This window comes from Geotrypetes seraphini, chromosome 8 (genome assembly GCF_902459505.1).
Source record: "Geotrypetes seraphini chromosome 8, aGeoSer1.1, whole genome shotgun sequence".
Taxonomy (NCBI): Eukaryota; Metazoa; Chordata; class Amphibia; order Gymnophiona; family Dermophiidae; genus Geotrypetes; species Geotrypetes seraphini.
Window position 1 is genome coordinate 7,710,409 of NC_047091.1, and position 25,921 is coordinate 7,736,329.

The 25,921-nt window shown below is 48.0% G+C and overlaps 1 protein-coding gene across 1 annotated transcript in view; it reads right to left on the reverse strand.

The window, feature by feature from the left end:
* The window catches only part of LOC117364824 (transcription factor E2F2-like), a 58,068-nt gene that overhangs the window by 19,026 nt on the left and 13,121 nt on the right, over positions 1–25,921 (reverse strand). The window lies entirely within an intron of this gene.

The window sequence follows — 25,921 nt, forward strand, 5'->3', positions numbered from 1 at the left end:
CAACCCTCTCCTGGAAGCACACCTACCCAGTCAATAAATATGCATGAGAAACACACGCACACTGCAGAGACTCTTTATCAGAAAATCTCTCTCATGCATATTCATTGTAATAATCCTGAAAACCTGACTGCCTAAGTGTGCTTCCGGGAAAAAGTTGAGAAGCACTGAGCCAAGTGAGTAGGGCGGACAGACAAAGCCTCCCTTGTGCCTGCCAGTTCTGGCCACAACCTCTAGTGGTAATCTCACAGAACTACCACTGGGGGGCGGTCGCAGCTGCCATTTTGTGCTTGGCCTAGCCACCCCTCACAAACCACCAGGGACCCTCAGGTGGGTTGGGCAGGAGCAAAACTTTGGCTACAACCTCTAGCAACGGTCTTATAGTGCTACCACTAGGGGATCACAATTGCTATTTTGTGCCTGGCCTATTCCAGGAACTCTAAAGTAGGCCGGGGAAGAGGGAGGGTGGCCAAGTCAGGAGGACAGAGTGGAGGGGAGGGGAGGGGAGGGTGACCCCCCCCCCCCCCCGATATTCAGGCCATTACCCAGAATTAAGCAGGTGCCAGCTGATACTCAGTTCTTGCACTTGAATATTCAAGCAGCCAAGCATAAGACCTTGGCCAGTCCTCTTTGGGCACTTAGCTATACAGGCACCAGCAATGCCCAGTTAAAAGCTTCTGAACACTGGCAGCTGCCCGGCACAGCCTGATTTTGGCAAGCAGGAGCCTCCCCTGCCCACTTAACACACACTTAAATTGACCCCTACATTTTTTTTCACACTAAATCCCCCCCCCAAAAAAAACCCAAAAACAATTATCCATACACCTGCCAGCCAAACCTTCTTTCAGCTGTACTTTCAGCCTTGACCTCGATGCCCAACAGTGGACGCAGTTAAAGACGAGAAGCTATGAATCCATTTTCTGCCTGTTTTTAAACGTCTCCTTCCTATCAGGTTAACAACCCAAGCAGCTGTAGGTTCTCGTAGGCCAAAAGAGGCGACGGAAACAGGGGAAGAGATGGCACCACCCTCCCTTTCTCTCATAGCTCCAGCGCAGCAACTCTAACAAGGCTGACACCCCCCCCCCAAACAGACAGGGACCCGACACACACAGCTAGCCCTCAATCCCTCTCCCCAACTCCCCCCACCCCACCCTAAAACATGGCAGCGTGCCAGGGGTTAACTGCAACTTATCACAAGAACATAGCCAGACATATAAAGTTCAAATGAATCTTATAAGTGAAGAATATCGCCACCCATTCATTAGAAATCGTGAAGAGATCAGGAATCAGCGAGCCATCGGAAGCGGCACGCCAGTGTGTATAAATTGCGAGCTCGCAATTTGCTCTGCGCAGAGGGCATACGCCCACCATGTTACGATTCCTAGCGTTAAAGACGACCCTGAAGCCATGAACAGCAGGCGAAACGTGCGCGCCGATGGCGGCGCTATTGAATCGTTCGGCACAAGTTAAATCTCTGGCCGAGGTTAGACATTAAAGAAAAAGTTTGTCTAAATTAAGATATAAACTTAAAATGTCTTTAAAATAGGAGACGGAGATAATTGCAAGCCGATGGAGGAAGCGGAGCGGAATCAAAACCAGGGCTGTGGAGTCGGAGTCGGAGTCTGAAGTACAAAAAACTGAGGAGTCGGAGTCGGAACATTTATCTACCGACTCCACAGCCCTGATCAAAACTCCGTATTACTTTCGTGTTTATACACGTTGGAGTGCCGCTTCCGATGGCTCATCGAGTCATAATCGCTAACGATTTCTAATGAACAGATGGCGATATTCTTCACTTATAAGATTCATGTCTGGTTATATACTCGTGATAGTTGCTTTCAACCAGACTAAGCGCTTGCAACCAGTTTAAGTGACTTATCAGTATGATGGGGGTTAATTGCAGGCAGGCCCAGGCTGCAGGGACCGTCCAGGCTTCCGCACAAGGTCCCCTTAGCCCACAAACATGTTTCAGCGCTGGGCTTTGTGAGCTGTTAATGCCCACCTACTCCAACGCCCTCCGAAGCATGGCCAATGCTGTGGGCATTTATAAGCCACCGGGAGAAAACAGACACGAGCCAGGGTTGCCAATTTTCCCAGCGTCCTTAAGCCAACGTTAGCAGATGGTACTCAAGCCACACCGGGTTTGCCTCCATTGCGTTCTTCCTTTACTTCTGGAAATATGACGTACAATTTCCAGGAAAGCCATGGGACGAAAGCCCGTCCAACATGACATGGAGTCAGCTTCTGATTAAGGCCAGGCCTGATTGACTGCAGCGTGCACAGTGCAGGATCCTTAACACACCAGCCAAGAGGTAACAGGGCCAGGGAAAGGCTCCTTTTGAAACTGTGCATCTGTTCCAACTTGCCCTCTTGATTCAGGTGGGAACCAAGAGCCCAGGGGAGGGCACAAGCTTGATACTTGTCTCCCACCCCCACGCAAAGCATCTGTCAGTGACATGTGGCTCCAGAGGTTAGAACAGGTGGCTAAGCTATATCCTCCCCCTACCCTCTCTCAATCTACCAGCCAGGCATGCTGGGAAGAGAGGATATTTGGAGACAGGGTCTTGAAGAGACACAGCAACTGTCTTAGTCATAAAACTGGATTTCCACAGGCTCAAAACGATCCACAGAGTATTTTCCCTTCAACAGTTTTTACGTCCTCTCTGCTGGACACAAACCACATCTTCAGTTATGATGCGCAGGTGTGGCGCTTAGACAGAAGCCCAGCGGCAGGAAAAAAGATGACGCCAGACGGACTTCTACGGTCTGCGCCTCGTATATCGCAAGATAGACTGGGGGGGGGGGAGCTGGAGTTAGCTGTTATGGCAGCTCCAGCCACGGGGCAGTGCGAGGTGGTGCAGCCGATGTTGGACAGACTTCTACGGTCTCCGTCCCATATGCGGCAAAAAGGATCAAGAGCAAATTTTAAGTATTTAATACCATGTTCAAATCGACTGAGTGCAGATCGTACCTATCTCAGTGGGGGGAGGGGGCAGGCGTTCTTATACTGAAACTTAGCAAGTAAAATGTAGAATTACTGGTTTGTTGGCTTGAGAATGAAGGTTGGGCAGACTGGTTCATAGACAACGGCGCCAAAGACAAAGGCGCGCCCAGACAATTGAGCGCAGCGCGGAGGCGCGCGCTGCTCAAAATTACAGTTTTTAGGGGCTCCGACGTGGGGTTTTGTTGGGGAACCCCCCCCACTTTACTTAATAGACATCGCGCCGGCGTTATGGGGGGTTTGGGGGGTTGTAACCCTCCACATTTTACTGTAAACTTAACTTTTTCCCTAAAAACAGGGAAAAAGTGAAGTTTTCAGTAAAATGTGGGGGGTTACAACCTCCCAAACCCCCCACAACACCCCCACAAAGCGGCGTGATGTCTACTAAGTAAAGTGGGGGGGTTCTCCCCCACACCCCACCGTCGGAGCCCTAAAAACAGTAATTTTGAGTGGCGCGCACCTCCGCGCTGCGCTCAATTGTCTGGGCGCGCCTTTGTCCCGGCGCACTTTTGACCTGACACCGGGCAGACTGGATGGACCACACAGGTCTCTGCTGTCATTTGCTATGTTACCTGAACCCATTCAGATCACACATCTGCATTTCCGCTTGGACTCGCAACCCGACAGACAGATTGGCACGTTACGCTTTCAATCTCAAATACACAAACAATGCACTAGGACCACAGGAGAGGGTTTAAACAAAATTTTACCCCAAATCCCGGGTTCAGCAACTATTTTCTCCCCATTGCTACCCCCCCCCCCTCATGTCTCCCACCTGTCATGCCGCGAGACGCCAAGGAGGAGAGGCGCCGGTTGACTGCCTACAGACATGCCTCTTGCAGCGAGAGGCACATCCTGTAAGCAAGTCAGCCAGCGTCAGCGCCTCTCCCCCAACGGCATCCCCCACTGGCGGCTCATCTGGAGGGCCTTCGCGCAGGCGCAGAGATCGTGATGACATCACACATGCATACGTCATTGCACTGCCGGATGCCCTTGAGCACCACATTTAGTGTGCTGTGGCTTCGCTAAGTTTGCGAGACACTGGTTTCGATTTTAAGCTCCTTTGAGCAGGGACTGTCTCCTTTGTGACTCTGTACAACGCTTCGTACGTCTGGTAGCGCTATAGAAATAATTCATAGTAGTAGTAGTGTGAAGAGTTTCAATCTTTGGGAAGCAGAGCTGAGATTGTGATGTCATAATGCCTCATTCCACCAATAAGAGCCAGCCTCATCAGTGATGTCACAATAGCTCGATTGTCCTGTACTCCCCTCTGCCCTTCAACCCAGCCAGCAGATTACACATCTCCCTCGTTATTCGCGGGGGATAGGGGCAGAGCCGGACCGCGAATTAAGAAAAACAGCGAATATCTTTTTGCCTTCCCCCTGGCATCCCGACTTTACCTGGTGCACTAGCGGGCTTTCGGGGCAGGAGCAAACTTCCTACGCTCCTGCCCCGTGTAGATAACCAATAGGAAATGACTGCCGTGAGTTCCCGTAGTCTCTCGAGGCTACGACGGGAGCTCACGGCAGCTATTTCCTAATGGCGATCTACACGGGGCAGGAGCTTAGGAAGTTCGCTCCTGCCCCGAAAGCCCGCTAGACCACCAGGTAAAGTCGGGATGCCAGGGGGAAGGCAAAATTATGGTGTTTCCCCCCCCCCCCAAAAACAAAAAAAACAAAAAAACAAATCACGATTATGTGAAATTGCGAGTGCCAAAACCGCGAATGGGGAGGGGGAAGTGTAACCATTTCCCATAACTGTATCCATGACATACTGTTTGTCTGTCTTGGCTGTTTAGATTGTAAGCTCTTTGGGGCAGGGACAGTCTTCTTTGTGACTCTGTAGAGCACTGTATTCGCATAGTAGCACTATAGAAATAATTAACAGTAGTAATAATAAATGTTCTATACCGCAATCCCAGTCATGACTCAATAGGCTTAAGCAGAACCAGCCAGGATCCTGGTGAAAAGAAAGAGGCAGAGACCTAGGGGCCGTGCAGCACATGGAACAATACCACACAGTTTTGTGATATCTTTACAACATTGGCAGGAAATCGGAAGCAGACCTGGCTCTTTATTTACGCCAAGATGTTCAAAATGGGCGGGTGGGTGATGATATTTTGAGTAGGGGGGCCTCTCTCAGCACTTAAGTCCAGCCACTGCGCATGCAGCAGGGCTGGCAGCACTGAACAATCAGGAGAGAGAAACAAGTATTTTAAAACAAAGTGTGGACGATGGACAGCAAATGCGCCCATCGCTTCTCCCCACCCCCACCACCCTTGAAATGAACATGTGCGGGTGTGTCTCCACGTGCCCGGATACTGTGGAGATAGCGGGAACAGACAAAAGGGGACTCTGGGACAATCCTCTGTGTGGGGCTGAATGCCAAGGCGACAAGCAGCCCACTCCAACTCATCTGAGGGGGAGGGGGGGGCAGGATTAGCCACACGACAGCTGGCAAACTCATGTGAAACAGAAAGAAGCATTCAGAGGGAAACAAAGGCCAACCTGACATTCTCAGCTTCCCCGCCCCACACAGCCTTTACCAGTCAAAAAGGCCGAGCAATGGGTCCAATGCAGCCACGGAAGGAGAATGCCACAGAGCGGTGGCCCGATTACAATTTAAAACCGAAGGACAGAACATGGACTTCAGTTTGGGTCTCTTTTAATAGAGCTGAACCGACAGCAGGGAAGGGAAATCTCATCTCCTGTGCATTTCTCAGCCATCCCTTCACTCCCCTTTTAACTGAAATGGTGTGGTGGCCGTGTTAATCCGTATTCTAGATCGTTCTCCCGGGGCAGCTCGGAATAGCCTTCTCTGTTTGTCCTGGGTGGGCTCACAATCTATCGAATAGGCGATGACCGGTAAGTGACTTGCCCAGGGTCACAAGGAGCAACGTGGATCTGAACCCACAACCTCAGGGTGCCGAGGCTGTATAGAGAAATAAAACCAAAGCCAAAGGAAATAAGGTCGTAGCTTTTTTTATTGGACTAACTCGATGCATTTTATGATGAGCTTTCAAAGGTAACCAACCCTTCGCCTTCAACTGGGCTCAGTTTACCTCAGTGGTTTTCATCTAGGCTCAGCTTTTAAAGAGTTCAGATATGGTTTTGAATGAATTTAGGTCTTGGGAAAACAAAGACTTCATTCAAAAAACAGCTACAGCATAGGGCAAGTTTCCCCCTACCCCACAGTTTCCTGTTATTTCACAGACACTCTCCGCCCCCCCCCCCCCAAGACAGGGGTGTGGTGTAAAAAAAAATTACAGAAAAACAAATCAATTGGTTCGAGTTTTTTTAATTTGAAAGTGACAAGCTTTTGACAGGACTACCAAGACAGTCAGAAGGGTATATTCTCTAGCACTTGTCTCAGTATTATGCGGACGGTGCTGGGATGGAACCAAGGCAATCCAGGAACTTATCTGGACGGTAGAATTAGCCCCCACTGTCCATATATATCAGGACTGCAAAATATTTGGCCTCAAGTTCCAGCACTGATCATTAGCTAAATATTGCCTTCTAATTACTATCCAAATATAGGGACAGATTCTCTAAGACAGTGTTTCTCAACACGGGGTACGCGTACCCTTGGGGGTACGCGGCTTGGCCAGTGCTGAGGTTCCCTTCCTACCCACCCGCTGCTGAAGCCGCTGCATGGGGATCCCTCCCTGACTACCTCCCTCCCTCCCTGTCTGCCGGCCCACTGCACCCTACTTCCACCCCCGAAGCCGACCCTGTTACTTCATTGGAGCCGGACTCGCTCCCTCCTCCCCCAGCAGCTCCATGCAGGGATATAGGCAACGACTCACACGCTGCGTAGCTGACCCAGAACCTTCTCTCTGACGTCAGAGTGAAGGCTTGTGGGCCAGCCACGTGCAGCGTGTGAATCGCTGCATGCACCGTCCCTGCACGGAGTTGCTGATGGGGGAGGATGGAGCGAGTAACAGAGTCGGCTTTGGGGGTGGGGGGTGGTGCAGCGAGCCAGCAAACAGGCAGGCAGGGAGGGATCCCTGGCATTGGCTTTAGCAGAGGGCGGGGCAGGCAGGGGTCTCTGGCGGTGCCTGTGGCTTCTGTGGACGGGTCGGCTTCAGGGGAGGGGGGAGTGCGGGCGGGGCCTGCAGGGATCCCTGGCGTGCAACTTAATTTTGAGACAAAGCTGGATGGCAGGGAGGGAGCACGAACTCGACACAGAAGGACGAGAAGGGACGTGAAATATTAGACACAGAAGGAAGGGAGGGAATAGAAAGGAAGAATTGGTGGGCATGAGTGTGTGAGTGAGAGATGGTGTACATGGGGAAAGGAAGAAAAAAAAATTGGACATAGAGAGAGAGGAGTGAGGTAGAGATGCATGGGGAATAAAATGATGAGAGAGAGAAATGTTGGATATGGTGTTGGAGAAGGAACAGAGGGACAGATTGAAGGGGATGCAAGGGGGAGAAATGTTGGACATAGTGATGGAGGGAGAGATGTGGCTTTGTGCTGGACAGGGGTGATAGACGAAGAAATGGGCATGGGACTGGTGGGCAGTGGTGAATAATGCTGCACATGATCCGGGGGATGAGAGAGGGAGAAATGTTGGATGTGGCAGTAGAGGGGGTGGGAGAGATGATTGGATCTCCCAAGACAGATGGACATAGAGAGAGAGAGGGAGACATATTGCCAATAGGGATGGAGGAGAGAGGAAGAAAAGTTGGCTCATGAAAGGACAGAAAGAGAGATGTTGGTTGAGGAAGGGAATGGGGTCTGAAGTAGAGGAAGCGTGCAGGAGGCAGAAAGAAAGAAATATTGGATGCACAGTCAGAAGGAAGTGCAACCAGAGACTCATGAAATCACCAGACAACAAAGGTAGGAAAAATAATTTTATTTATCTCCTGTCATTTGCAATGTTAACTGAACACATTCAGATCACACATCTGCATTTCCACTTGGACGTGGCCCTGAAGCAGAAGACGTGGAGTCCAGCTATGTGGTTTGAGGGGGTCAGTGTTTATAGAATTGCTCGTAGCATTGAACCAATAGGATAACATTCACATTCGTGAACTTATTGACCCACAGGTCAGTCATAAAACCTCTTTGTTCCTTGCATATTTCTTTCATGTTTCTAATTATCTCATTTGGATCCTGGCCCTATTCCTTAGAAGTAACATATACAGATAAGCTTCCTGGACAAATGAGGGGGACTGAGAGGTGTATTCTTCATTTTGGTTGCCAGTAGAATCTAAATTGGAGGGCTTAATTAAAAAAACACAAGGAATGATGTACGCTTGGCCTTCTCCAAGCGCTGCGTATGTCTAGCAGCACTATAGAAATGATTAGTAGTAAAAGTGGACATGCTTAAATGTTGGCACGTAGTAGAGAATGATACGGGGACAAATTTTTCCCCGTTCCCGCGGGAACTTATATTCCCATCCCCGCGAGTTCTTTTCCTGTCCCTGCCCCATTCCTGCAAGCTCTGTCCTCATCTGCACAAGCCTCAAACCCTTTAAAATCATAAGTAGCAACATTCTAGAGCTCAGATTGTGATGTCATAATGCCTCATTCCACCAATGCCTAAGCTCCATCCTCATCTGCACAAGCCTCAAACACTTTCAAATCCTAAGCAGCAACATTCTAGAGCTCAGATTGTGATGTCATAATGCCTCAATCCACCAATGCCTAAGCTCCGTCCTCATCTGCACAAGCCTCAAACCCTTTAAAGTCATAAGTGGCAACATTCTAGAGCTCAGATTGTGATGTCATAATGCCTCATTCCACCAATGCCTAAGCTCCATCCTCATCTGCACAAGCCTCAAACACTTTCAAATCCTAAGCAGCAACATTCTAGAGCTCAGATTGTGATGTCATAATGCCTCATTCCACCAATGCCTAAGCTCCGTCCTCATCTGCACAAGCCTCAAACCCTTTAAAGTCATAAGTGGCAACATTCTAGAGCTCAGATTGTGATGTCATAATGCCTCATTCCACCAATGCCTAAGCTCCGTCCTCATCTGCACAAGCCTCAAACCCTTTAAAGTCATAAGTGGCAACATTCTAGAGCTCAGATTGTGATGTCATAATGCCTCATTCCACCAATGCCTAAGCTCCATCCTCATCTGCACAAGCCTCAAACACTTTCAAATCATAAGTGTTCGAGGCTTGTGTGGTTAAGGCAGAGTTTGCAGGAATGGGGCAGGGACAGAGAAAGCAACAAATCCCATGGGGACGGGGTGGGGAAATTGAGTTCCTGTGGGGACGGGGGCAAATCTGTCCCCATATCATTCACTAGCACGTACACACTGGTTTACGCTACTATTCTAGAACAATCCAGGTGCCCAGATGCCATTATAGAATTAGCACTTGAAATCCTGCCATCTTGGGGTCTACTTTCATGCTCTTTATAGAACTGCTCCCATAGTGTACCCCCATTCCCCCCAACACACACTCTCTCCGAGGGGCTGATTTTATAAATGGCACCTAAATCAGCCAGTGCCTAGAAAAAACGGCGCCAGCTGCGTGTAAAAACTTAGGCGCCTGAAATGTAGACCAGGGTTTTAAAGGCCTACATTTCAGGCGCACGAATTTTTGCAGAATCAGGCTTAGCAGTGCCCAAGTCATGCTCTGCCCCTAGAAACACCCACTTCGGCGACAGGCGCCTACTACCCAATTACATTTTTTTCCCCCAATTAGTGAGGCTATTAAGGGTATTTTGCCAATTAAGTTAGGCACCTAACATAAGGCGTCCTTTATAGAATCAGCCCCCGATTGCTCAAGATATTTTGTCCCCATAAATGGACCCTTCCCCCACCCCATTTTTCCTGAAGGTGTGCATTAGAGAATGACACGGTGACAAAATTCGTCACCGTTCCCGTTCCCGCGGATAACCGCGAGAAATAATCCCATGTCATTTTCTAGTGTCTATTTCAACCTCGGTCCTTCTACACCAGCATTCTTCAGAGCAAAGCTTGCGGGTCAGTGGTTGTGGCCATTCATACTCTGATTCTTATGGGAGCCAAGGATAATGAAGCCATTGTGACATCACTGATGTGATGGGCTCTTAGGCACTGGTGGAATGAGGCATTATGACATCACAATATCTGCTCTGGATACCAGAGACTGTCATTCTGTAGTGTCTGTTTCAACCTCGGTCCTTCTACACCAGCATTCTTCAAAGCAAAGCTTGCGGGTCAGTGGTTGTGCCCAATTATACTCTGATTCTTATGTGAGCCAAGGATAATGAAGCCATTGTGACATCACTGATGTGATTGGCTCTTAGGCACTGGTGGAATGAGGCATTATGACATCACAATATCTGCTCTGGATACCAGAGACTGTCATTCTGTAGTGTCTGTTTCAACCTCAGTCCTTCTACACCAGCATTCTTCAGAGCAAAGCTTGCGGGTCAGTGGTTGTGGCCATTCATACTCTGATTCTTATGGGAGCCAAGGATAATGAAGCCATTGTGACATCACTGATGCGATTGGCTCTTAGGCACTGGTGGAATGAGGCATTATGACATCACAATATCTGCTCTGGATACCAGAGACTGTCATTCTGTAGTGTCCTGTTTCAACCTCAGTCCTTCTACACCAGCATTCTTCAAAGCAAAGCTTGCGGGTCAGTGGTTGTGGCCATTCATACTCTGATTCTTATGGGAGCCAATGATAATGAAGCCATTGTGACATCACTGATGTGATTGGCTCTTAGGCACTGGTGGAATGAGGCATTATGACATCACAATATCTGCTCTGGATACCAGAGACTGTCATTCTGTAGTGTCTGTTTCAACCTCAGTCCTTCTACACCAGCATTCTTCAAAGCAAAGCTTGCGGGTCAGTGGTTGTGGCCATTCATACTCTGATTCTTATGGGAGCCAAGGATAATGAAGCCATTGTGACATCACTGATGTGATTGGCTCTTAGGCACTGGTGGAATGAGGCATTATGACATCACAATATCTGCTCTGGATACCAGAGACTGTCATTCTGTAGTGTCTATTTCAACCTCAGTCCTTCTACACCAGCATTCTTCAAAGCAAAGCTTGCGGGGCAGTGGTTGTGGCCATTCATACTCTGATTCTTATGTGAGCCAAGGATAATGAAGCCATTGTGACATCACTGATGTGATTGGCTCTTAGGCACTGGTGGAATGAGGCATTATGACATCACAATATCTGCTCTGGATACCAGAGACTGTCATTCTTCAGTGTCTGTTTCAGCCTCGGTCCTTCTACACCAGCATTCTTCAAAGCAAAGCTTGCGGGTCAGTGGTTGTGGCCATTCATACTCTGATTCTTATGGGAGCCAATGATAATGAAGCCATTGTGACATCACTGATGTGATTGGCTCTTAGGCACTGGTGGAATGAGGCATTATGACATCACAATATCTGCTCTGGATACCAGAGACTGTCATTCTGTAGTGTCTGTTTCAACCTCAGTCCTTCTACACCAGCATTCTTCAAAGCAAAGCTTGCGGGTCAGTGGTTGTGGCCATTCATACTCTGATTCTTATGGGAGCCAAGGATAATGAAGCCATTGTGACATCACTGATGTGATTGGCTCTTAGGCACTGGTGGAATGAGGCATTATGACATCACAATATCTGCTCTGGATACCAGAGACTGTCATTCTGTAGTGTCTATTTCAACCTCAGTCCTTCTACACCAGCATTCTTCAAAGCAAAGCTTGCGGGTCAGTGGTTGTGGCCATTCATACTCTGATTCTTCCCTCTCTCCTTAAAGAATGACATGAAGATGGTTTCCCACGGTTATCCGCGGGGACGGGAACGGTGATGAATTTTGTCACCGTGTCATTCTCTAGTGTGCATCACCTTCACTCAGGCACCTGCCTGCCTATTCCTCCTGCAGGCCCAGGTGTTCACCTGTTTTTTTCTAACTAGAAATATCCAAACCAAAATGAAATGCCAGGGAATGTATGAGAAAAACCAAAAGAAAACCAACCCCACCCATCAAGAGCCAAAGTGAAGTACAAAAAAAAAACAAAACAAAAAAAAAACACCCCAATCCAGTCTTGCCGGTTTAAGGCAGCAGGAGAGAAGCGTTTTCATAGCCTGGCTCCCGTCACGTTCTCCTCCCTAACGTTTAAGGCAAGGGAGCCCCTTCTGGTGATTCAGACAGGTCGTGACCTGTTTGGGCCGCCGCGGGAGCGGACTGCCGGGCAGGATGGACCTATGGTCTGACCCGGCGGAGGCACTGCTTATGTTCTTATATATTATACACCAAGCTAAACAAGATTCACTGCCGAAACTGCCCAGTGAAAAATGCGGCAATGCACACAAGCCGCGCGGTGGAGTTGGAGTAGGCAGCGGCGGAAGCTGAGAGGTAGCCGGGAGGAGGAAGGAGGGCAGAGATCGGAGGAAGGAGGGCAGAGATTGGCGAGGGCGGGCAGCGGCGAGAGTAAGCTCCGCCCATCCGCACCGCGTCATACTCTGATTCTTATGTGAGCCAAGGATAATGAAGCCATTGTGACATCACTGATGTGTTTGGCTCTTAGGCACTGGTGGAATGAGGCATGAACATTTGCTGGATTGATGCTGCACCACTAAAAATTTGTCATGACTAAATCTCCCTTAAATTCATGGCCAATAGTTGGTCACCCTATGCAAATCTCATATGTATATTCATTGAGGAAATCCTGTAAACCCGAATGAGTTGCAGCCCTCAAGAACTGAGGTTACCTACCCCTGGTCTAGAGCAGGGGTGTCGAAATCCATCCTCGAGGGCCGCAATCCAGTCGGGTTTTCAGATCTATTAGCATACAATGAAAGCAGTGCATGCAAAGAGATCTCATGCATATTCATTGGGGAAATCCTGAAAACCCATCTGGATTGCGGCCCTCGAGGAGGGACTTTGACACCCCTGGTCTAGAGTAAGAGTTCTCAATCCAATCCTCAAGGCATAACCAGTCAGGTTTTCAGGATAGCCCTAATGAATATGCATGGAGCAGATTTGCATTCCTGGCACCTCCATTATATGCAGATCTCTCTCATGCATATTCATTAGGTCTATCCTGAAAACCCGACTGGCCTGGGGGTCCTCCAGGACAGGGTTGGGAACCACTGGCATAAGCCTCCCCATATGGACTTCTGGTGTCAAGTCAAAAGCGCGCCGGGACAAAGGCGCGAGCAGACAACTGAGCGCAGTGCGGAGGCGCGTGCCGAAGTAAAAGACTGTTTTTAGGGGTTAGGACGGGGGGTGTGGGGGGGAACCCCCCCACTTTACTTAATACAGATCGCGCTGCATTGTGGGGGCGTTGTGGGGGGTTTGGGGGGTTGTAACCCCCCACATTTTACTGAAAATTTAACTTTTTCCCTGTTTTTTAGGGAAAAAGTTACGTTTTTCACTAAAATGTGGGGGGGTTACAACCCCCCCAAACCCCCACAACGCCGCCGTGATATGTATTAAGTAAAGTGGGGGGGGCTCCCCAACAAAAACCCCCGTCGCAGCCACTAAAAACAGTCTTTTTCTTTGGCGCGTGCCTCCGTCTTGCGCTCAGTTGTCGGCGCGCGCCTTTATCTTACGCGTTATTGTCTATGAACCTGGACTTCCATCGGACTCTGCCAAGTTGGAGAAACAGACCATAGGTGCCAGATGGAAAGTCCAGTTATACCCAACACCTTAAAAATGGGTCTTAGTAGCCCTATTGCTATCTACTCCGCAGAGAATTTTTACAACAGGTGGTATCATTATCCCATGGAAAATGCTAGCAGAAGCCAGGAAGATGTGATTCAATCCCCCAGGCTAAGTGTCAGTCTGCCAAGTTCTTCCCCTTATAACAAAATCCAGGATAAAGGCAGCTAACCCACACCTCTCCTAAACCACGTGGATTCACAAACATATTCTAACAAGCTTCCAGCTGGCTCCGTGTCTACAGGGCGTGGCTAAGCCAGTCCCCATGATTCCTGTTTCTTATGAATAGAAGGGAAAACAAACCAGCTCGGCCTTTCCCTACTGCTAGAAGCGCCATCCAGTAACCTTAACTCCAGAAGAGACTGAAATCAAAGCAAAGAGACAGCAGGGAACAGAAGACGGGATGCATTCCTAAAACCCCGCAGCCCCCTACATTTCAACCAGTAACAAGGAAGTGAAGTGGCCTTTGGCAGATGATTGGATAAAGGGTGGGAGGAAGAGGAAGGAGACCGCTGATAAGATTAAGATGCCACATCACAGACAATACACAATAAACAACAGAATGGTCCATCCAGTGACCAGAGCTGCAATGTCACTGTGCAGGTTATGGCCATCATACCAAACACATTCACAGTCGTGTGACAAACTTAGGACCCCCCCTCCCCATGAAATATTCAGTTCTTTCTTATGAATTGTTCACATATCGATGTGAAATCTTTTTTTATTTATCTCTGGAAAAGAAAGTGATGTAATTGCAGCTAAACAACAAAACTTTTCCTTGATTTACTCATGAAACAAAAGATATCCACAAAAATGTGTATTCCGACTGAGGAATAAATTAGGAACCCCCCCCCCCACATCCTCCCACTTAAATTGGCTCAAATTACACGCAGGTGTATCACATTAGGTGCGCATGAGAACATCGTTACTCAGCATTTTGAAGGAGGTTTGCCCTAAACATGAGACATTTACTGGGGGATGCACACAAACTTACCGATTGTCTAGTGACCGGGGGAGAGGAGGAATCGACGGCTGTGCAGAAGGCTGATTGGCTGAACGGGGGGAGAGGAGGAGGAATCGACGGCTGTGCAGAAGGCTGATTGGCTGACTGGGGGGAAGAGGAGGAGGAAGAATCGACAACTGTGCAGAAGGGCGATTGGCTGATCGGGGAGGAGAGGAGGAATCGACGGTTGTGCAGAAGACTGATTGGCTGACCGGGGGGAGAGGAGGAGGAATCGATGGCTGTGCAGAAGACTGATTGGCTGACCGGGGGAGAGGAGGAGGAATCGATGGCTGTACATAAGGCTGGTCAGTCATTCCCTATATTTTCTGACCAGAAGAGGTGGCCAGAAAATACCGCGAATGACTGATTATGTGAATTGCAAACCACAAATTTGTGTGGGGTCTACTGTACTAGAAGCATGGGATGAATGTCTGGCAGTTAAAACATTAATATGAAGAAATGCATTGGAGAGGAAGCGAGAGGCCGCTGTGCACAGGCCAGAAAGAGGCCTTGGGGAATCGTGTCTGAAGATGTCAAGGCGTTGATTGGCTGAGTGGTAGACTTCAGAGGGTGATGGTCAATGGTACCCTTTCTGAAACATCAGAGGTGACCAGCGGGAGTGCCGCAGGGCCTCGGTCCTGGGTCCTCTCCTTTTTAACATATTCATAAGGGACTTGACACGAGGGCTACAGGGTAAAGCAACGTTATTCGCCGACGATGCAAAACTGTGCAACATAGTAAGTGAAAGCTTTTTACAGGATAGTATGACACAGGACCTTCGTACATTGGAAAACTGGTCCATCGACATGGCAAGCTAGGCTTCAATGCTATGAAATGTAAGGTCATGCACCTCGGTAGCAGAAATCCGTGCAGAACTTACACCCTAAATGGAGAAACATTAGCCACGACCTCAGCAGAACGAGATTTGGGAGTAATCATCAGTGCAGACATTGAAGGCTGCCAAGCAGGGTAGAGAAGGGCCACATCCAAGGCAAGGCAAATGATGGGATGTATCAAAAGAAGTTTCGTCAGTCGGAAACCAGAAGTCATAATGCCGCTGTACAAGGACCATGGTGAGACCTCATCTGGAGTACTGTGTGCAGTTCTGGAGGCCACATTACCGTAAAGACGTGATTAGAATCGAATCGGTTCAGCGGATGGCCACTAGGATGATCTTGGGGTTCAAGGGTCTCTCATACGAAGAGAGACTGAGCAGACTGCGGCTCTACACTCTAGAGGAACGCAGGGAGAGAGGGGACATGATTGAGACATTTAAATACAGTGGTGCCTCGCACAGCGAACGCCTCGCACAGCGAACGCTGCGCACAACGAACCTTTATGTCTTGATTCGTACAACGGACTTCGTTTCACACAACGAAGTCCGGGGTTCCTGCGGGGGTTGGATCGCAGCGGGGTTGGTCGAGCCGCGAGGGTAGTCTCCTTCTCCTTACCTGCCCTGTCGCAGCACACAGCCGAACGGAAAATCTTCCCGATGTCAGCGCTGACGTCGGAGGGAGGCTTAAGCAAAGCCCTCCCTTCCTCCGACGTCAGCGCTGACATCAGGAAGACTTCCGTTCGGCTGTGTGCGGCTGCAGCATGGGCAGGTAGGAAGAAGGCAATGGCGAACGAAAGAGGGGGGAGGGGCGTCCGCCCCGAAGAATGTGCACAGCTGGTCAGGTCCCCCCGATCGACCGACAACAGGCCCGGCCGACAAACCTCCCTGCCCTGTAGCCGCGAATCTAAATTACCTCTTACAGCAGCTTCAATAATCCAGCTGCTGTAAGAAGGTAATTTAGATTCGCGGCTACAGGACAGGGAGATTTGTCCGACCGGCCCTGTTCTGTTGTCGGTCGGGTGCAAAAGCGCCACAAAGGTGGAGGCAGGGAGGGAGGAAAGGTGGAGTGGAGAAGAAAAGACGCTTAAGGGGGGAGAAGGCCGCTGAAAGCACATGTTGGAGCAGGGGATGAGAGGGAGGGAGAGAAGGGGAAATATTGGACAAGGGCAGAAGGGATGCTAAATCATAGGGTGACAGGCAGAGAGAACAACAGGAAAAAGAGTGGAAGCAATCTTGAACCCTGAGGGTGAGGGCAGAGAGAGGTGGTGAGATGATTGATCATGGGAGAGGGACAAAAGGGAATAGAGATGGGATAGGAAGATAGTGGAAGTAAAAGGACAGGGAGATGTATGTTTTTAGATGTATCTAAATAAAAATAATAACAAAAAATTTATCTTTTTTATGTCATCTTAGCATATTTATGCTGCAGAACGAATTATTTTTTTTTACATGTATTCCTATGGGAAAACGCGTTTCACATAACGAACGTTTCACATAACAAACTTGCTCCTGGAACCAATTAAGTTCGTTGTGTGAGGCACCACTGTACATCACAGGACGGGTCGAGGTGGAAGATGTCTTCCTCTTGCCCAGGGGGACCCTCGACCACAAGAGGGCATCCGCTTAAACTCAGAGGAGGAAAGTTTTAAATAGTGACACCAGGAAGTATTTTTTCACGGAAAGGGTGGTAGATCACTGGAATAAGCTTCCGGTGCAGGTGGTCGAGGCCACCGGCGTGCTTGACTTTAAAAGTAAATGGGACATGTACGTGGGATCCCTACATAGCACGAATCACTAGCATCTAGACTTATCGGGGTGGGTCAGTAGAGTGGGGCAGACTTGATGGGCTATGCCTTTTCTGCCGTCATCTTTCTATGTTCTATGTAGTAAGGGGAGTGCAAGAACATATAGAATTGCCGCTGCTGGGTCAGAGCACAGGTCCATCATGCCCAGAAGTCCACTCCCACGGCAGCCCCTAGGTCAAAGACCAGCGCCCTAACTGAGACTTAGCCCTACCTGTGTACGTTCTGGTTCAGCAGGAACTTGTCTAACTTTGACTTGAATCTCCTGGAGGGTGTTTTCCTCTATAACAGCCTCCGGAAGAACGTTCCAGTTTTCTACCACTCTCTGGGTGAAGAAGAACTTCCTTACGTTTGTACGAAATCTATCCCCTTTTAACTTTAGAGAGTGCCCTCTCGTTCTCCCTACCTTGGAGAGGATGAACAACCTGGCTTTCTTTACTAAGTTTATTCCCTTCAGTATCTTGAATGTTTCAATCATGTCCCCCTCTAAGTCTCCTCTTTTCAAGGGAGAAGAGGCCCAGTTTCTCTAATCTCTCGCTGTACGGCAACTCCTCCAGCCCCCTTAACCATTTAGCCGCTCTTCTCTGGACCCTTTCAAGTAGTACCGTGTCCTTCTTCATATACGGCGACCAGTGCTGGACACAGTATTCCAGGTGAGGGCGTACCATAGCCTGGTACAGCGACATGATAACCTTCTCCGATCTCTTCATGATCTCCTTCTTAATCATTCCTAGCATTCTGTTCACCCTTTTTTGCCGCCACTGCGCATTGCGCAGACGGCTTCATCAACTTGTTGACCAGTACTCCCAAGACTCTTTCCTGGGGGGTCTCTCCAACTACCGCCCCGGACATCCTGTATTTGTGTATATGATTTTTGTTACGACATGCATCACCTTACACTTATCCACGTTAACCCTTTCAGGACCAAGGGACATATTTGTCCCATAACTTTAAAATCCTATAAATTTTGATTGGGATAGTCTACAGTTCTAAATTGATATGTACGGATTCCATATGATACTGCCTTTATGTAAACAAACTGGTTCCGACATTCATTCATTAGCGTCGTTGCCAGATTGACGAGAAGATTCACTTGCCACACTGTCCATAAGCCAGAAGTGTGATTTTTTTTTAAAAAAAATAATGATATTTCACAAAAAAAAATCAATTTTTTGGCATCTGCAAGCCCTTTTTACCATAAAAATGTCGTCAAAACCACAAAAAATTGGCCTACGATCCCTTATGGTCCTGAAAGGGTTAAACCTCATTTGCCATGTCGCGGCCCATTTCTCGAGCGTTGTTTATGTCACATTGCAGATCTTCGCAGTCCTACTGCGTCTTCACTACTCTGAATAACTTAGTATCGTCTGAAAACCTCACTTGTCTTGCCAATTTCCAGATCGTTATAAATATGTTGAAAAGCACAGGCCCAAGCACCGAACCCTGAGGCACTCCACTGGTGACAGCTTTTCCAGTCCGAGTATTGTCCATTTACCTCCCACCCCCTGTTTCCTATCCACCAGCCAGTTTTTAATCCACGTGAATATTTCAACCCTCGATTCAATGGCTCACAATTTTTCAAAGTAGTCGTTCATGCGGAACCTTGTACGAACGCCTTCTGAAAATGCAGATATACAATGTCAACCAGGTCGCCTTTGTCTATCTGCCTGTTTACTCCCTCGAAGAAGTGCAGCAAGTTTGTCAAGCATGATCTTTGCTGAAACCATGCTGGCTGGTCAAGATGCTCAATAATGCGGTCCGTTATCAGAACCTCTACCATCTTTTCCCCGGTACTGAGATCAGACTTACCGGTCTGTAGTTTCCCGGATCACCCTCTAACCTTTCTTGAAGATCGGCGTAACATTCGCCACCTTCCAGTCTTCCAGAATCCTTCCCGATTTGATCGACAGATTGGCTATTAGTTGAAGCAGTTCAGCTATAGCCCCTTTCAGCTCCTTGATTACCCTCAGATGGATGCCATCTGGTCCCGAGGATTTATCATTTTTAAGCCTATCAATCTGCCTGCATACCTCTTCTAAACTGACCGTCAACCCTGTCAGTTTCCCATCTTCGTTTCCCGGGTATAGCCTGTCGGCTTCCGGTATGTTGTGTATATTCTCTTCAGTAAACAGACTCAAAAAATGTGTTCAGTGTGTCGGTGATGGCTTTGTTCTCCTTTAGTACTCCCTTTATTCCATGGTCATCCAACAGCCCCACCGCTTTCTTCGCGGGTCGTTTCCCCTTATATCGAAAGAACGCTTGAAGTTTTTTGCCTCCTTGGCTATTTTTTCCTCGTAGTCTCTTTTGGCCTATGGCACCTGATTTGATGCTGTTTGTGCTTTTTCCAGTTTTGTCCATTTTGACCTTTTCCAAGGGGGGGGGGTCTTTGTAAGGGGCACAGGCACCAGTCACCCTCTCCGCCGACCCCACACATGTGGGTTCCTTGCCTTCCCTCGTACCTCTTTCATTTTCCCTGCGCGGGCAGCATAAAGAACTCGCTGCCCACGCCGGTGTCGCCCCTCTCTGACATCACGTCTGGGCCCTGTGCCTATGAAGCGATGCCAGAGAGATAGCCGACACGACGCGGGCAGCAAGTTCGCGCTGTTGCTCGCGGCCTGGAAAATTAAAAAGGAGGGAGGGAGGGGGAGAGGTGCCACTCACCCTCGCAACGCCATTGCACGGTAGCACGACAGGAAGACGCCAGCCTGCCTAGAGAAAGCATAACCAGCAGAAAGGAGGAGGGGGCGTTATTGCCCCTGTGTCCGTTGTTGGCGAGACCACACTTGGGAGTACTGTGTTCAGTTTTGGTGGCCGGGAACTGCCAATGAAAAAAATACAACAAAAGAGACTCAAAGCAATTCAGAGGAAGTGGCCAAAATGGTGGCGGTGGGGGGCTTCGCCGTAAGACACGAGACTCTCAATATGCAAAACCTGAAAGAGAAGAAAGAGATATTATACACAGCGGCGTAGTGAGGGGGGCGGTCCACCGCAGGCACCCCCCTCCTCTTGCCACACACGTGCCCCCCTTTCCTTCCCCCGTACATCTAGCAACAACTTCAACACGCTCCTAGCGATCGCGTCGGCTCTCACACCAACGTCATTTCTGGGTACCACACATAGGAAGTGACATCAGAGGGAGGGTCTAGGGGAGAAGGGTGGGGGCACCTGCACGGCAGGGGAGCTCAGGGGTATGGAGACAAGGGCAGGGGAGGGACGTCCCGGAAACCTCTCACCCTCGCTACGCTACCGTTTATACAGACATCTAAATACCAAAATAATACAAATGGGCAAACAAATCATTTTGAACAACAGAGACACTCAAACTCGCGGCCCGGGGAGGCCACATGCGGCCCGCCAGGAACTATTCTGAGGCCCTTGGTATGTTTATCATAATCACAAAAGTAAATAAAAACAGTTTCTCGATCACATATCTCTTTAGCTATAAATGACAATATGATTATTAAGACTTAGCCAAAAGGAAAGATTTATAAACTATAAAGAGTTTTAACCCTCAGGCAAAATTTGTCATTCTTTTTTTCTGAAGCCCTTCAAGTACCTGCAAATCCAAAATGTGGCCCTACAAAGGTTTGAGTACGAGACCGCTGCTATATAGAGAAGCAAGTTCAACCCTGGCCACTTTTCTGGACAAAACGGATGGACCAAGCTGGTTTTGAACTGCAGCCATTATTGTTACCGTTACCAACTGGCAACGTCACGCTAGGCCCGAAGTGGCACAGATTTTTTAACCTGTTTTGAAAAAAAATCGTTTCAAAGCTGGATTAATATCCTAAGGATCCTGGGCTTCTCTAGATCACACTGTGAAGAGTTTCCGCCCAGCCACTGATGTGTCGCAACCACACAGCTGCTGTTAACAGTGCCCCAAAAACCTGTTCCCCCCTCCCCCCCGATTTGTATCCCAGACACTTTGGCATTTTTCCCAGTAGGGTGGGTAAAAGGAGCCAAAGAAATGGCAGGAGAATCTCTCCCCCCTGGTGCTATAAAAGAATTTGTTTATATAAAAGGTGGGGACATTAAAAAAAACAACACACAGTTTTAATCATTTTTAATCACTTCCACTTTAGCCTTATCACACCTTCCACCTTAGTTAAAACAGTGGTTCCCAATCCTGTCCTGGGGGACCCCCACCAGTCAGGTTTTCAAGATATCCCTAAAGAATATGCATGAGAGAGATTTGCATACCTGTCACTTCCATTATATGCAAATCTCTCTCAGTGCATATTCATTAGAGATATCTTGAAGAACCTGACTGGCTGGGGGTCCCCCAGGACAGGTTTGGGAACCACCGAGTTAAAAAAGGTGGAAGAAATCCTTGTCCCCCTAGATCAGGGGTGTCAAAGTCCCTCCTTCGAGGGCCGCAATCCAGTCGGGTTTTCAGGATTTCCCCAATGAATATGCATGAGAGTTTATTTGCATGCACTGCTTTCATTGTATGCTAATAGATCTCATGCATATTCATTGGGGAATCCTGAAAAACCCAACTGGATTCCAGCCCTCGAGGACCGGAGTTGGCCCATGCCCTGACATAGACACTCTAATCCAGGGATCTCAAAGGTCCCTCCTTGAGGGGCCGCAATCCAGTCGGGTTTTTAGGATTTTCCCCATGAATATGCAGAGATCTATTTGCATGCACTGCTTTCATTGTATGCTATTAGATCTCATGCATATTCATTGGGGAAAATCCTGAAAACCCGACTGGATTGCGGCCCTCAAGGAGGGATTTTGACACCCCTGCCCTAGATCAAAGTCCGATTGTTATGCTTTAAGATCCTGTTACCTGTGCTTTCTACAGCTGATCGCAATTAATTATCTACATTCAGGAAGCAGTATTACACAGAAGATAATGCACTCAAATCTACATTTTTCAATCTTTTGTATAAAGGTCAAAAAAACATTTCAGAGTAGCTCAGGACAATGGTTCGCTCCCTTAAAAGTATACCAATAAACACTCTTTAAAAACAGGTTGCACAAAATATGAAAATGTTCTTTTTTTCCTTAGAATCTAGGCCAGTGGTTCCCAACCCTGTTCTGGAGGCCCACCAGGCCAGTCAGGTTTTGGGATAGCCCTAATGAATATGCATGAGAGAGATTTGCATATAATGGAGGTGACTAGGCATGCAAATCTGCCCCATGTATATTCAACCCAACTGGCCCGGTGGTCTTCCAGGACAGGGTTCGAACCACAGATCCAGGGCTTAGACTTAACCTTGTCCCCCCCCCCTCCCCCTCGCAGAGCAGTCCACTGAGGCAAAGGGGGGAAGGGGTAAACCAAACAAAAGTGCGGAAGTTGAGGTGTAATTACCTGAACCTTCCAGCGGTGGGCGAATCGCCTGGGTCCGGTCCGTTGGGGGTGCATAAAGGAGAACCACTCCTGGGCACAGCTGGCTGCGGGTAAATCTGGGCGAGAGTAGGTGGGCTGGGATGGTCCGCATCAGCTGAGGGCTAGAAAGGCTAATGCCACGCCGTCTGCTGAGCCCAGCGCCGGGCAGCTTCAACATCGCCAGTTTCTCTCTTAAACGCTGGGCCACCGATCTTCGAACAGTCCAAACTTAGGGGGGGGGGGGGGCAGGAAAAGCAACTACTTGCCCTGGTCCCTGTTCATTGCAATCACGGGATTTAAAACACACACACTTTGCAAATTGGTTCTGCAATCATATTTATTTTGCAGCACATAGCAAAATGAGAAATTAACAACGTAATCTCCAATAGTGATTTTATTTTCATATAAATATGAGCCTTTTTTTTTTTTTTGCATCAAATCCTATATAGAAGCTATGATCGCTTTAGGGCCTCCCCCGTTCTTTCGGCTCTGTTCTTTCATATGTATATTTTCCTTTAACGCCGCCCGAAAAGCCATGCAATTCTGACCCGGCCCGGTCCGGGAGGGTCCAGCCTGGGTGTCCTGAAGCTGCTGTCCTGGATCAGGGCTCGGTGTCTGATAGGATGGGATCCGATTCTAACTTGATGGCTGCAAAATCCGCCCTGGGCTGCAGCTCCTTTCTCTTTCAGTCTCCTAGATCCGCTCACTTTTTTTTTTTTTTTTAGCGCCAAACTGCGTGCCGCGAAATTCGGATCTCCCGCGGAAACTGCTCTCCACCGATTGGTTGGTTAGGGTGGAGGGGCGGGGACTGGCCTGGAGTCTGAGAACCCCCGCCCCAGCATCTGCTCTTAAAGAGACCGTGTCACTTATGCTGCCCTTTGTATCCTATAGACACGACTTGTGTGGGCTAGAGAAATTTCAGACCTGGGGGCTACTTTTCTATCCTCCAGGAAGAATTTCGGCTTTTGGTTAAAGGCCGATCGCTGTTTGGGCAGCTTCATTCATTTGCTATTGTTGCATTGCACAAGGATGACCCATATGCAAACAACAAACGCGGGAAACCTCCATCCTCTGGGGACCCAAGTCGGTTGGGGAGCTCTCCAATGAATATGCAAAACAGGCAGGTGTATGCAGATCTACCTCATAGATCAGGGGTCTCAAAGTCCCTCCTTGAAGGCCGCAATCCAGTCGGGTTTTCAGGATTTCTGCATTGAATATGCATGAGATCTATGTGCATGTACTGCTTTCAGTGCATATTCATTGGGGAAATCCTGAAAACCCGACTGGATTGCAGCCCTTAAGGAGGGACTTTGGAGATCCCTGTCATAGATGATATTCTGAAAATCTGCCTTGGAAAGGACTTTGAATTTAGGCCAGTTTTGTATTCCCCCCCCCCCCCCCCCCCCCATTGTAGCTCAAGCTAAGTTACATTGGGCTTGATTCTAAAAATGGCGCCTAGGTTAGGCATAGGTAGGGTTACCAGATTTCACCAAGTAAAAACCCAGACATATGGCCCCCGCCTCCAGCAATGCCCACACCAGCAACAAATCCCCCCCCCCCTCCTCCTCTTAAGCTCGCGGCTGTGTCTGGGAGGACCTATGAGCATGCATGCGAGGTCATTGCGTCACATCTGTGCATGCTCGGACAGCCCCAAGCCAAAAATCCAGATAAACTGCTTACAGGTTAAAAAGACATCCAGACACCCGAACAGTCCTCTGAAAAGATGACATGGCCGGGTAAATCCAGACATCCGGACCCTAGGCATAGGGTTACCAGATTTCCTCTTTAAAAAAAGGACACCTGGCCACACCCCATTCCATCCCCTGCCCTGCCCATTTTCACCCCTGCCTCACCCCCCCCCCCAAACCTCATGTCTCCTTCCCCAAGCTCAGAGCCACACCTGGAGGACCTTCGTGCATGCGCATTGATGTCTCACGCACGCACGTGTGGCTGTGATGTCATCACGTCGACATCTGCACTTGCACAGAGGCCCTCCAGAGGCAGCCCTGAGGTTGGGGGGGGGCCTTCCAAAACCCAGACAAACTGCCGGGTTTTGGAAATCCCTCCGGCCATATCTGAGTTTTCTCAGACATCTGGTAGGCTCCACTAGGCCTAATCAGAGATGACTAGCAATGCCTTACTAAACTTTGCACACAGCTTAATTGTTTTTGTGTTCAATAATTTTTTTATTGAGCTTTAATAATAAAATATACATAACAAAAATCTTACAAAGAATATCATCTTAACTCAGTTAATACATTGTAAAAATATAAATTCTAAGAAAGTAACAATCAATTATCACCACAATACAAACAAGATAAAGTTAATTGTTTTTTAATGGGTTAAATGGCATGGTAATTAGCCACTGCAAAGGCAAGTCACAAGACAGAAAAAATCCCAAACTGGAATTTATAGAGGGATCTATAGGGAACTCAAGCGCTCACAGCTAACAGCTTGATATGTTTACAAACTGATAACCATAGGGTGAGCTATCATCGGACCCTTTAAGTTCTCCCCTAAACTATTTATTTATCAAAAAATCTTTAAATTATTATTTATTCTTATTTCAACTGTTTCTTAAAAAACATTATTCAGTATTTGCTTTGTTTCAAATAGCAAACAATACTTTTAAAGTCCTCTATATAATTTTAAGAGTACTTAGCTTAATAGCATGGTGACAGAAAGGCAAAGACGACGGAAGATCTCCGTTTCGCTCATCCAAATATTTTTAAGAGAGCTTCGTCAGGAAAAAAGGCCACCGATTTCACTATAGGATAAAAGCAAAAATAAAATTGAAATAGTATCAAAATTTATCCAAAAATCTTTTTATGCTTGTAATTAGTGTATTTCACAAAAATTTTTTTGGGGTTATTTAGAGTTTAATATGGCTGAAAGCCTATGGCAGTCCTCTTTTGGCTTTACTCCATCAATTACGAATCAACTACTACAAGACACGGCAGTATTTGGAGGACATGCAATTACAGATATTTCTAATGATACCAGTGCACAATTTGATTTTTCCACTATTGTAATGAATCTAAAATATATTACTAGATTAGAACTAAATGGATCTGCACTCATAGAATACTGTAAAGCAGAACGTATTCCAAGAGGATTAAGGATGATGACTGCTCCTCAGATCTTTAAAACAGACGAGACGTTTATTGACACCTGGAATAAGATCCTAAAACAGGTGCTCCTGTGATTTAATGCTCTTAATTATTGAACGGAGCAAAAAAGAACTGTTACATCAGAAGGGCCTCTTGGAAGAACTGTTACAGACTAAAAAAACCTCTCTAACATCAGAACAATTTGATCGT